Source organism: Emydura macquarii, unplaced genomic scaffold (genome assembly GCF_026122565.2).
Source record: "Emydura macquarii macquarii isolate MOO-44397 ecotype Brisbane River unplaced genomic scaffold, CSIRO-AGI_Emac_v2 contig_2676, whole genome shotgun sequence".
Taxonomy (NCBI): Eukaryota; Metazoa; Chordata; order Testudines; family Chelidae; genus Emydura; species Emydura macquarii.
In genome coordinates this window covers 26,462,044-26,470,455 of record NW_027132813.1, presented here as the reverse complement: position 1 = coordinate 26,470,455, position 8,412 = coordinate 26,462,044, and the positions used below count along the sequence as shown (strand labels likewise).

The 8,412-nt window shown below is 41.1% G+C and overlaps 1 long non-coding RNA gene across 1 annotated transcript; it reads right to left on the bottom strand.

The window, feature by feature from the left end:
• Nucleotides 1–206: 206 nt before the first annotated feature.
• Nucleotides 207–4,559, bottom strand: LOC137164188 (uncharacterized). Its single transcript, XR_010922965.1, has 3 exons — nucleotides 4,517–4,559; nucleotides 3,957–4,085; nucleotides 207–387 (listed from the first exon to the last, which is right to left on the bottom strand). It is a non-coding gene; the product is annotated as an uncharacterized lncRNA (long non-coding RNA).
• Between the last annotated feature and the right edge of the window lie 3,853 nt (nucleotides 4,560–8,412).

Genomic DNA, 8,412 nt, shown 5'->3' with positions numbered 1-8,412 from the left:
TAGACCTGATCAAGATCCACCGTTTTCTGTAGGTTTACAGCTGTCATGGCAGCAGTCAGATCCCTGTATTCAAATTCCCTATTAACTTTGATGTTCAAGCACTGGGTATTGAACAAGTAGTCAGTTGTCAAAAAAAAAAATAAATAAATAAAAAATCTCCAGATATTGGATCAAAACATCGTAAAATTTCATTAAATCTTTCTGGAAACATTCAGCAGACACAGGCAGCATCTCAGTTAATGCATTTTCATCTTTGGAGCCAAAGAATGTGTCATTCTTCCGTTGCTAAAGTTTAATTCTCAGATTATTCGTTATGGCGTACACATCACATGCTGTTACCCTCATTTTCCAAACACAGTACAGGGTTGTTGAAGATTTTCAGGATATCTGGAGGAAAAACAGATGAACCTCAACTTTGCTAAGCCCTTCACCTTCACCATTTTCCATATCGGAAAACAGCATCCTTAGAGATTTTGGACATTTGTCGCTGCCTAGAAAAACAAAGTAATTCTTAACAGCCTGTTACATATTTACAAGCCTGTTTAGACTCAGTGTGTTGGAACGTGGCACAGTAAAATGGCATATTCCGTATCCACAAAGTCAAACATATCCTTCAGTGTTGCTACTCTCTTAGTAGAGCTGCTGAAATGATTTAACATCAGTCACCAGAGTCTTGATGTCAACTTGCAGGATATTGCTAGCATGTTTCACGGCATTGTGCACAACATGGGCCGGGCAGTTTGTAGACAAGATATTTTCATTTTGTTTTTTTAAAATTATGGTACACTGATTGTTGCTCTCCGTAATTCATGTCTGTATTATCAGCACAGTATAAAGACACTTTGTTCAGGTCTAGTTTGTGTGTTGCAAGTAATGTGTTGCTTATTGCCTCTGCAATCTCTTCGCTTTGCTCATAGAAGTTTAACAATTTATCTTGGACCCCATGTTCAGGTGTCCAGTATCTCAGTGATAAGGGGTAAGTTTTCACATTGCCCTTGTTAGAAGTGTCTATGGCAACTGAGAAATAGGGACCGTTGGGCTTGCTAAGGTCTATTAAAAATTCTATCAAGAGCGGCGACAGCACATTTTGATCAATGCCTCCACTTTAATCCGGCCAGAGCTGATGTATTCAGATTCAATGATTGTGAAGCACAAAGTAGGTGCCAGTTTAAATTCACAGTCATACAAGCGATAGGAGTGTTGATGGACTACCGTGTGGTACACTTGAGTTAGCTCAGCAATGATAACCTGGTTACTGAAGGATTAATTTAGCCTGCTGAAAAAATTCGAGACCAAAGTATTGCTCCTGGAAGTCTTGGTGTTCTGTTCACGATTTTTTGAATCGGCATGATGCTTAACATCAGACTCACCACCATGGGAAATACCAACTTCCTTCCTGCATGCTTTACAAAAGGCTCTTGAATCATACTCGTAGGATTTCCAAACCCAGGTGTAAATGTCCTGTATCTGTGCTGTCTTTTTTTGTGTTTTGGTAGTTGGCTCCTCCTCCCTTGCCATTGCCATTTCAGGGTTTTCAGCTGAAAATGGTTAGCTAGCAGCTGAAAAGAACGGCTTAGTCTCTGTATGCATACATGTGTCATTACGCACCCACTGTAGTTTGTGCTATGCTACATGCTGTGGTTCAGAACTGAAATGTAAACTACATCTCTCTATTGTGTTGCACTGGAAAGCAACCAGAAAAACCAAAACTCCTAGCAGATAACAGAGCGCAATCGGGTAAGGATTTAACAAATAGCAAATGAGTCAATCTGGGCTGTCCTATTTCACCACCAAATTTTAAATTTTACTGACTATCAGGACAAATTCGGGACATGGGACAAAGGATTAAATACCGGGACAGTGTCAATTTTATCGGGACGGCTGGTCACCCTATTTTCAAAGAAAATAAGATTCTCAACAATCACATGGCTTCAGGAGCTGGGGTTTTAAGAAAAAACAGCAGCTCGCGCGAGACTTGTGATGAAAGTCGGCAATAATGGATTCAATGGAAGAAAACAATGCCTCTCTTCCACCCCTCCCCCACCATATCCATCTCCCCTCAAATCTTGGTGCTGAAGGGAAGTCTCAAGCTATTTGATGCAGCAGTGCTAAGCAGCATCCCTTACTTTCCCTGGCTGGGTGCCAATAAGCTTCTTTACCAGTTCATTGGGCAGTAGGAAGCTTCATTTGCAGCCTCTTGCCAGCAAGGGCACCTGCTGGGCAAGCAGGAGCTTCTAGCTATGACATCAGACAACAGTGGATCAGCTTCTGCCTGCTGTGGCACTTCCTGTGCCATGCCTGAGGTCTGCAGAGCGGGGGCAAGGGAGAAGTGGGGGAGGAGGAGCCTGGCCCAGACATGGGGAAGCTGCAGTGGCTGGAGCAGAGCTGGAGGAGAGATTGAGGCTTTAGTGGAAAGTCAGCATGCCTTCTGAAGGCTGCTGCAGCACAAGAGAGCTGCCAGTCAAAGACTCTTCCATAAGAAGAGGGGTGGGAAGTGGCCAAAGTAGGTGCTGGAGGTGATTAAAGAGGAATGGGGAGAAAAGACCTTACCGAGGTTGTAGTGAAAGAATTGTGTTCTCAGGGCTGTAGGGGAGTATCTCTGCCAACCCTAGCTTTCAAGGAAAAATAAATCTGATTCTTACATTCATCCCTGGGATCAGATTACTCCAGCAGATGGTTATTGCTTCTCCTAAATGTGGAACTTGCCTGTTCTTGATGATGATTTTAGCAAATCAGTCATTCAAGGTACTAGGTGAATCCAATTCATCTCCTGTACTAGGATGCCTAGTAATACAGGAGAATGTAGATACTTATACATGACTCCGAGCAAGCCCATCACCAGGAAGGATGTTTGGTTTTGTTTGCTCCCCTGCTGTCTTGCAGAATGAAAGTTCTCTTAAATTTGTTGACTTGGACCCTTACTTTGCAGCTGAGATTTCCAAATCACTTAAAAGGATTTTGATGCCCAGTTTCCATTTAAATTAACAGAAGATGGGCATCCATGTCCCCTCAGTGGGTTGGGGGGGCGGTAGGAGGGGAGTCACAAAATAAGGGTCTAAGTCAACAATGAATGTAATCCCCTCAACTCCCATAGAATTGAATGGGAACTGCAGGTGCCAAGCAACCCTGTAGAACTGAGCCCAAAATTCGCTCCAGTGCAATACATAAGTTTTTCCATAAAGATACGTCAGGTAGGACCTGATGCCTAGTACCATTAACTTCAGCCTATCACATGAGCCTGTAATATGTCACATGGTACTAGACAAGAAATGGAAACCTGCTTGCATATTTAAAAATGGATAATCCAGTTTGTGAAACTGGCCTTGTTTTCTTGTTTCTTTAATTTACAAGGCTGGGATATTATGCAGGTAGAAATACCCCCTTTCTAAGTACTCCATAAAAGTAGTTTCTAGTATAAATCAACAGATACAACTTGGACATCAATTTCTGTTCAAGTTGTTTGATGTCAAACAGATACGACATTCTGAGTACATTCACTAGCAGTTTCCTCTCATCAGTACACTTTTTAAAAGGAAAGACGCGGGGCCTGAATCTGTTCTCACTTACACACGTGAGAAGCAGGGGTAACCACGTTAAATCAATAGAGTTACTCTAGTTATCACCAACTCTTGCTATTTTATTGAGACAGTCATGATTTTGGGTTTATTTCTTTAAATCCCTGTTGCTGAAACAAGAAGATTACAGGAGAATTCCAGCTTTCATTTATAAAAATGAAAGTAAATTTCTAGCCCTCATGGTTGTGAAGAAAAGCTTGAAAGTGTGACCTGTGTGCTCCTTAAGGACTCAGACACCATCAGGCACATATACATTGGGGGCTTTTCTTTTCCTCATTAAAAATTGCATCTTTTTGAATGCTTGAAGTTGGCAATACCAGATCAGAATCAGCTCAGGTTTCTCCTTGAAAAGCTATACACAAGTGTGGGAAAGTGACTCACCATCAGGCATAGCATAGCTGCTCTTTCATCTTTATTACCCCCTGCCAGACGTTGCTTTGGTCCTCTGGTAGTCTGCCTCTTCTCACAAGTCAGGCCTCTGGCTGAGGTCATGTTTTAGTTCTACTTCTTCTAGGGTAACAAAGTCCAGCACAAAAGCTGTGTTATTACTTCTGATCCTCAGGCCTCTGGCCATTACACCCTTCTCTCAGGGTTTTAAATTATCCTTCTGTCAGGGAGCTTCTCACCATCTCCCCATTGGCTGGCAAGGGAACTCAGGCCCACCCTTTACAGTTGGTTGCAATTCCAGCCCAGGGCTCCCCCTTGGAATCTCAGAACAAATTCCAAAGCACAAGTACAAACTTAAACCAAATTTCTACCCCTCTCAGGCTTGACCTTTCATGACACTTATGTTCCCTTTGTTCTGTTCCTCAATTTAACACCTCCCAGGGCTCTCTCCCTGGAAACCTACAGCCTGAGCTTTTATCAGGTCTCACCACTAGCATTTGCTCCACTCCACTAGCTGCTTTGTCTCTCTTCTGGCCTCCTACCAAACTGCTCACCTCAGAAGACAATCCCAAAGCTACCTATTCCCCAGGTTTATCCCTTAACTTTTCCCTGCTAGCCCCTTACTGCACCAGGCTTCTTTTTATAATCAGCACCTGCCCAACTGGACTTCATCTTTAATTAGACCTGCTTCACCCTCTAGATGCAACCAGGTATCTTAATTAACCTCTCAGGCCCACATTAAGCTTTTCCTCACCTGTGTGCGGTAGACATCCTATCATAGCTATATATGGTACACAATTAAACAGAGGCTGAGATCCACAAATGTACTTAGGTGTCTAAATCTGGGGTCTAGGTGTCTAAATCCCAGTTTTAGGCTGTGATCCACAAAAATCCCAATCAGCTACTACTTAATCCTGTAGGCACCTGAACTCATTTGGCACCTACATTTTTAGGGTGAAAATTCCCTAGGCATCTAGGTTTTGCCAGTGGCTATTTAATTATTTAGCCAAAATTGCACAGCTTCAACAGGAAAGGTTTAACCACCCCCCAAAAAATCAGGCTATCCCATAGTTCAGCACTTAGAGCACTCGCCTGAAGGGTGGCAGGTCACCATTCAAATCTTTTCTCTTTATCAAGAAGTGTGGGGAATTGAAACTAGGTCTCCCACATCCCAGGTGAGTGTTCTAATCACTAAGCTAAAAGTTATAAGTTCAGGGCACCCAGAACTGGAGGCCACTGTATTATCCCTCTGCCTCAGCAAGTCAGAGCTTTGCTGCTGATAAATTATGTGTCAGCTCCCTGACATTCCAGTGTGTCCACCTAGCCAGCAAACTCCTCTAGACTCTGCCAGTGTAACCCCCAGAAAGACAGAGCACACACCACCTTGTTAGCTTAGCTGACGACTCACACTTTACTTCAATATAACAACTGAGATAGTTTTACTATAAAATAAGAATAAATTTATTAACAAAGAACAGAGATTTAGCAAGAGAAAAGAGAAGGGCTGGTTACAAATATAAGAAAACATGCTTAGAACATAATTTTAGCACGTTACAATCTTTGCCTAAGCAGTTTTCTCAATTACACCAAGTTACCAGCATCTCTAGCTCTCCTGGCCAGGGTATCCAACTTTTCCGGAAGTGATGGATAGCTAAAATGTCATTTTGCTCCCCCTATATTACCCAAAGTCCATTGTCTCTGCCTCAAGAGCCAGGAATGCATCCTGGGGTGCAGACTTTGTTCCCAGCTGTGCCTGTTTAGTTGTCTCCTTTGCTGCTTGTTAGTTTGATGGCTTTGTTTACCTTGTATATAAATGTACTTTCATGGTCCTCTGTTTGTAATCAAGCCAGTCAGACAAATAAATACACATTCCTTTGTCTAGGACAGGCTGGGTTTATGCTCTGCCTTCCAAACGCATTTTAAGAACTTATTTCTAGAACACACATATAACTCTTTGTACATGAGCTGTACGTACACCACACAATGATTTTCAGCATCTCACCAGTTTACATATAATACCTTACATGACACCTTTTTAGACACTCACAACATACTGCTGGCATAATATGTAATGAGTGTGTCAGGCCTGATATGAATTACAGTATGGTGGGCCTCTGCCATCTGGCACTGAGGGATTCCTAGAGTCACAACCACTACCTCCTCCTCCAGCCATTATGTGTGGACTGAGGTGGATGCCTAACTCATTCTCACAAGAAAAGATTTAGGAGCCTAAGCCCTCTAACTCCAGGAGAGGGGTTCCCAGCTGTTCTTTGTAAGCAGAGATAGGTCCCTGTCTCCAAGAGAGAGGCAAGTCTTAAAATATACCCCTGTCTTCAGCATCTCCCATTGGCTAGCTTAGGCAAGAAATCACCTAATGCACTGGCTTTTGCTGACCACATTCTAAGATACCTATCTCCCTCCATTCATTGTATAGACCTTGGGTGTATAACTCACACTTTGGGGATCCCAGAGTTGTTCAAGTGATTTTCTAAGAAAGCCTAAGTCCCTTTGTGGATTTGGGCCACAGTCTTGTCCATAACCCTTTCATAAGAACAGATGGATTTAGCAGTGATTAAGGACAGGATCTAGGGAATTGCTGGGGCTATCGCTCCTCAAGGTACATCGTACAATGCAGAACAGCTTGATTATTATTTGGCAAATCTGTAACTTAATGAATTTCCCCATTTTAGGTGAATGATTTATTCTCTGAACTCAGTGCTCAACAAGCACTAGAAGACAGAACTGCCATATTGCCTCAGATTTCCAAATGTATGCTAAAATAGGTCATCACTGGTTACATTCAGTTTTGTGTAGTCTTGAACATTTCAAAGGGTGAGCCTAATATTTTGATTAAATCATGCAAATAACAAAATTAGTACAATGAATCGCATGGCAAACTGCTTAAGAAGTAAATGCCATAGTCATAAGATCTGTTGATGTTCTGAGAATTCAAGTGGTTATTTATATGTACACAATGAATGTGGAATGACTATGGGGAGGGTTGGCTTTTTTTGCAAATTTTAGAGTGTGCAATTTTTTATATTCTGTTTTGAATATTAAAGGCCCATATATTGTCATCTTTCCATATGTGGAACTCTGAGAAGTCATTAATTTCTCACATGGATGACTGATTAATTAATATTGGAGCTTCTCAGATTACAGGCCAAATGCAAGTGGGAAAAAGGTATGTACAATTCAATAATGGTAATGGATAATACATTGTTATAATTATTTATCATCATTACCACGAAAAGGAAATTTGCATAAAATTGGTAAAAAGGATAGACCCCTGAATTTTGATTGATTTGTGGAATTGTGACTGTCTATGGATTAATAAAGTTGGAATAATTTTTTCCACTTGGTCAGATATTTGGGAAGAACTCCTCAGATGGGTTCCAGCACTGTAACCTAACTTCTTGTTCCCTCTTGCTTAGGATATAATGTTGAAAAACCAAAGTTTTCAGGGAAAGCATTGTTTGCTGATGGAATAAGACACCTAAACTTGATATGAATGCTGCTGAAGTTATCATATTGTCTCAAAGGGAGACTATTCCAGTTATTGAGACCTCAAATCTATTCTGACATTTCCTTAATCACAAAGCCCCACTGGATGATGGTGTCATTGTTGCAATTGATGCCTCTGTCATTAGCAATTGCATTGGGCAACAGCCAGGGAGATAAATAAAATGTGCCAAATTCTGTTTTCAATCACACCAGTACAACTACAAAGGAATTTTTTTAACAAAACCTAAATTTGCAGCCTAAGGTACACTGACAGTGGCTCTTGAATAATCTTTTTTTTTTTTTAAACACATTTAAATATTTACATGTAAATGCTCAGAAGTAAAAGTTCAGCAAACTTTGCAAAAGAACAAAAATAGGCTACATAAATAACTGAAGAGCCACACTCCACCTGGAACTTCATACTGAAGGATCTGAGCCAGACAAGGAGGAAGCTGCTACAGTTGTGCTGAGAGATTCCAATGGAGGGGAAAATCTTAGCATTGCTACATTTAAATCTAGACTGCTTGCCAAGGTGTCCAACTGGATGGTATGAGAGGACTCTTGGTCAGTAAAAGAAAGGGAATGTGATTATTAGAAATAAGATGAGTAAATTGTCCACTACTTGGCATTTTCCTAAAAGGATATTTCTGGCCATAAAAAATTTTTAAATGCTCTCTCCGGTTAGTAAAGAAGTTTTCAGAAGTAGGAGTTTAAATGTCCTTCTGTGAAATAGCTGTGTTATCTCTTGTTTACAGTACATTCTGATTCTGTTGTCTTAGCACTGAAACAGAAAGCAACAGACATCTGAATATGTGTTCCTCAGAGTTTGCTGAGATGATAGATTATTAAGCATTTCCCCTTCCTATATTCTGTATTAATAAAGTTTTCTATACAAACAATAATTGCCTCCATCAAGTGTGGCCTATCTAGGATGTCAGATTAAAAT